Below are 4,628 nucleotides of genomic sequence, written 5' to 3' on the forward strand. Positions count from 1 at the left end.
TGGATATTAACAATTTTATGAAGAGTACACTGACTTTAAAATGTAATCATTTGAACGCAATATTCTGTTAGTGAATAAGCTTAAAAGAAATTAATGTTCTGTTGAGAGCAATGTAACTCAAAGATATTTTCAGTGATTTTTATATACTAAAATAACTTTCCTAATTCGATTTTTTTAAAGCAAGGTAAGTTTTCTTCATGGATTTATTCTAAACAATTAATGAAATGGAAAAAAAACCAATAGTCTTACAGGAAACATATCAATTACTCTAAGAGGAAACTAATATAGTAGAAAATTTCCTGCATATATAATCAATACAATTAAAGAAATACTCACATACTGTTGCCATGTAAATATGCATTAAAAAGTTACACTTAGAAAAATGGAGGACTGGAAAGCAAATATAAATTTCACTTGAAATATAAATATATTTTAAAGGCTTAACATGGCATTATAAAATAAACACAAACATTTATTTGCAGTGACACATTTAAAATTTCTGTTAATCTTGTTGCCAAGGATAGTGGGCCTTTATCAAATCAGGTTCTGATAACACCTGATAACATCTTGATATCAGCAAGTCTAAAGGACAAAAAGCACATGCTGATATATACAGCCCTTATACATAAAGTAAATACTTCCTTTGTCATATGGACCAAGGAATATATTATGTTTGCAGTCAGACTTTCTCACATTGAAAAAAAAAATTGGTTTTTGTTTGTGGCACATTACCCCACTATTCTTTGAACATGTGAGAAATGGATAGAAGATATAGGTAGAATATACTTCACCAAGACTCTACACGTTCTTCATAAACGCATATGAAAACTGCTATAAACTGAATATAATATTCTGCAGAGGTAGAGCTAGCTCTGTAGTAGTTAAAATGAGATAAACCATAGGACCCACCCATGAAATTAAAGACTTCACCCTCTTTAGACCTGGACAAGATGTTAATGAATAAGAGTGTATTCATGTATTCCTAACATAGGTAAAAGAACTGATTTGGGAGCTAGGTCACATGGGTTGAAATACAGCTTTTCTTCTGACTAGTTGTGTGAACTTACAGAATTTACCAAAGATCACTGTCCCTCAGTTTTCTTGTCTATAAAACAGGGACGGTAATTGCGCCTCAAAGGGTTGTTGGGAGGAAGAAATGAGTTAATATTTATAAAGTTCTCAGAACAGTTTCTGGCACACACTAAGTCCCATAAGTGATTAAATGTACATTTACAAGATGTTTCCTGTGGCTGGAGGATACAAGAAGCTGTGGCCCAAGCAAGTGTCAGGGCCTGTGGTGCTGGGGCTAAGGCTGGGGCTTGGGCTGGGGCTGCAGTGGGCCGCCAGGGCAGTGTTCCTCAGCCTCTTGCTGCTCAGCCTATTGCTGTACCTGGTGCTGGCGGCAGCTGCGGTGGCCTCCTGGCCATGGGGGCCTGGTGGGGACTGAGCTGTGAGACTGGAGGGTTCGCATGTCCTGTTCTCACTCATTCGGAATGCGTGACATCACGGAACACTGCTGGCCTTGCCTCTGGCCAAGTCGACAGTTAAACAGAAACCTCCTAGAGCTGCAGACTCGACTCGAAGGACCTGACTCTGCTGAGCTGCTCCTCATGGGTGGCTACCTGGGCAAGCTCGGGCCACCACAGCCTGCCCCTGCCCCGGAGGACAAGGATCTGCAGGAGAGGTCTGGCCACTGCCCACCAGCCTGCCCGGCCCCCAGTCTTCCTCAGACCAATCCCGTTTACCACGTTCGCCCCTCTCTACCCACATCTCTTCTTCGATACCTTAGAAGGCCTTCCCACAAGGATAGTGGGCCTTTATCAAATCAGGTTCTGATAACACCTCGAAGAGGCTATCCAATCTACCAGGCCCGATATTCTGGAGTGGGGTTACTTCCCACTGTTTTTGAATGATGATCACAAGAAGACTGTGCTGTCTCTCCTTGAAATATCAAGATGGTGTGTAGCCCAGTGACCATGAGGATTGCCTCTCCTGAGAGAAAAGTGGCTCATTCTGCAAGACCAGAGTAGATAATCAACTCAGCACTATCTTCACCACCAAATAATGGCCCAGATCCATGTGCAAAGGAGACTATACTGAGTTCCCTCAAAGAGGAGAAGAAAAGGACATTGGAGGAAGAAGATCAAATATATCCTGATGGACAGAAAAGTAAAAGAAGGCCCCATGAGAGCAATGAAAGTGGCCATTCAGCATTTAAGCCCCTCTTGGTCAATGGAGTACTCACTTCTTTTGTGCCTAAGCCTGGGTCTCTGAAGAGAGGCCTCAGTTCCCAGAGTTCAAATGATGACACAAACAAGAGATCCTACCACACTTCCTTGAACTCCTTGACAAGCACATATGCAGCTGGCATCCCTAGCTCCAGCTGCAATGCCATTGCCAGTTCCTATAGCTCTACTCGAGGCATCTCCCAGTCACAGCTCTGGAAGATAAGTGGCCACAGTTCATCACCCTTCTCCAGTTCAATCTCATCCAGCTCCCAGACACCAGAGAGCCCAGCAAAGAAAATTAAAGAAGAGCTATGTCAGCATTCCAGTTCCTCAACTCCATTGGCAGCAGAAAAGGAGTTCCCAGGAGACAGGGCTGCAGATACACCCCACAGAAGAAACGACACTCGGAGAATTGCTCATCTACACCTGGCAGCTCTGGGTTGCGTAAACGCAAAGTTCAGCTACTGCCAACCAGGCAAGGGGAACTGCTGATCTTGGGTCGAAATCCCCTGCTTGGCTATTCAATTACTGTTGAAGAATTTGACTTAGAAAAGAAAACTTCTTTACAATGGCTTGATAAGTTCTTAGAGGGACAAGTCAGATGCTGCCTCAAACGTTGTCACTGAGATGCCACCCACCACTCAGTCTTCTTTGACCTTGACCTTGCCTGGCTTTGGAACCACCACCCAGACCACCAGCAGTGGAAGCAGTAGCTCAGCATTTGGTAGCATCACTCCATCACCCTTCCTGTCTGGGGCATCGGTGACCCCAGCTGGCAGTGGGGTCTTAGGGATCAATGTGGCTACCCCAGGAACCAGCTTCACCTCAGGAGCATTTGGTTTTGAATCAGGACAGAGTGGGACCACAAGTACCATCACTCCTTTTGGAGGAGGCTTCGGTCAGAACAACCTGGGCACACCCAGCCAGAGCACACCCTTTGCCTTCAATGTGGCCAGCATGCCTGAGAACAATCCTTTGTTTGGAGGCACCTGCACTCCCACCTTTTCTCAGAACACTCCTGCCCTTGTCCTCGGCACACTGGGCAACAGCCTCTCTCCTGGGGCATCCTCAATACCTGCCCAAGGCCTTGTTGGCATTGGACCTTTCATATCCACAGCCCCTTAATTATCCACTGGTGCATGATCCAAGACCCAAGGTGGCCGAAAGCAACTTCAGTCCCAAAGGCGGTTCAAATGCAAGAAATAGCCTTTATTTCTTGCCCATTTCCCCCACCCCCTGCTCAAGTCTGGACGTTGGAACCAGCTAGGAAGAGCCTTTGACCCTTCAAGTTACATAAAGAAAACCTCTACCAGATCTCTGGCCTCAGCCACCAGGAGGTAGTGGCAGCCCTGAGGCCCTTTCCCTTCTGAAGGAAGCACAAGTCTCAGGGAGTGTGTGGCAGGGCAGAAGCCTGATACCTTTACCTGAACAGTTCCACTGGTGACGCTGGAGAACTAAACGTCTGCACATATTGTTCACTTTCCTGACTCTTGCCTTCGTGTATAACCTTAGTCAGCCAGGCTCCCTTCCCTTTTCCCTGAGAGTCATCTTTGCTGGAGGGCATAAGCTACGGCCCACTTGCATCTCTGGTGTGCATCTGATGGGACTGGGGTAAATGAACTTTTCTTAAAGCTTCACCCTGCTTGGCTATAAGAAGTGGTTCTTCTACCTCTGGTCCCTTTAGAGGTTTGTTTCCCATTTCTTGCTGCTTTGTCCCTCACTGCTTCCTTGCAGGATTTACTCCATTTTAAATGCTTTTGAGTCCAGCTTTGATACGGAGACCCCAGTGGGTGCTGCTCCTGTTGTCTTCCTCCTGCCAAGTCTGAGTCAGTGTTTCACCTCCAACCCTGCCAATTTGACCCCTAAAAGCTTGGTGGCTCAAGGCGGTTAGCCTGGCAGAGCCATGGGTGAGATATCTCGCTCCAGAATGGAGAAGCTCTTGGAGCAGGCAGGATGCCTACCGCTGCTTCAACTGCCTCCTCACCCACCTACCCATTGAACTCATTGGGCCTTTGTCTGCCTCTCCGGATTTGTAGGTTACAAGCCTTGTCTCTGTGTTACTTTGATGCTCACATCTATTGTTCTTTGAATAATCAAACTTCGAGGAAGAATTGGATCGTATGAGTGGCGGCATGTTGGTAGTGCCAGACCTACCTGTTTCAAGTTTTCTGGGGCCTAGATAATTGAATGCAGAAAGTACCACCACTTTGTGACTACAAGTGCTGGCTCCTGAATTTTCAAGCAGTGTTTTGACTTTAAAGACTGGCAACCCTGAAGGATGGGGCCTGGGAAGCAAAGACCTTGTCCCTCTACTATTTCTCTCCCACTCACCAGGTCTCCCTGGAGCTAAATTACCCCTCGTTTATGTTAGGAAACTAAACTAATGAACCACACTTTAAG

At 45.9% G+C, this 4,628-nt stretch overlaps 1 pseudogene; it reads left to right on the forward strand.

The window, feature by feature from the left end:
• The first annotated feature begins 1,955 nt into the window (after window positions 1-1,955).
• On the forward strand, window positions 1,956-3,434 carry LOC103257438 (annotated as a pseudogene).
• The last annotated feature ends 1,194 nt before the right edge of the window (window positions 3,435-4,628 follow it).

This window comes from Carlito syrichta, unplaced genomic scaffold (genome assembly GCF_000164805.1).
Source record: "Carlito syrichta isolate Samal-C Ts95f unplaced genomic scaffold, Tarsius_syrichta-2.0.1 Scaffold301729, whole genome shotgun sequence".
NCBI classification, from domain to species: Eukaryota; Metazoa; Chordata; class Mammalia; order Primates; family Tarsiidae; genus Carlito; species Carlito syrichta.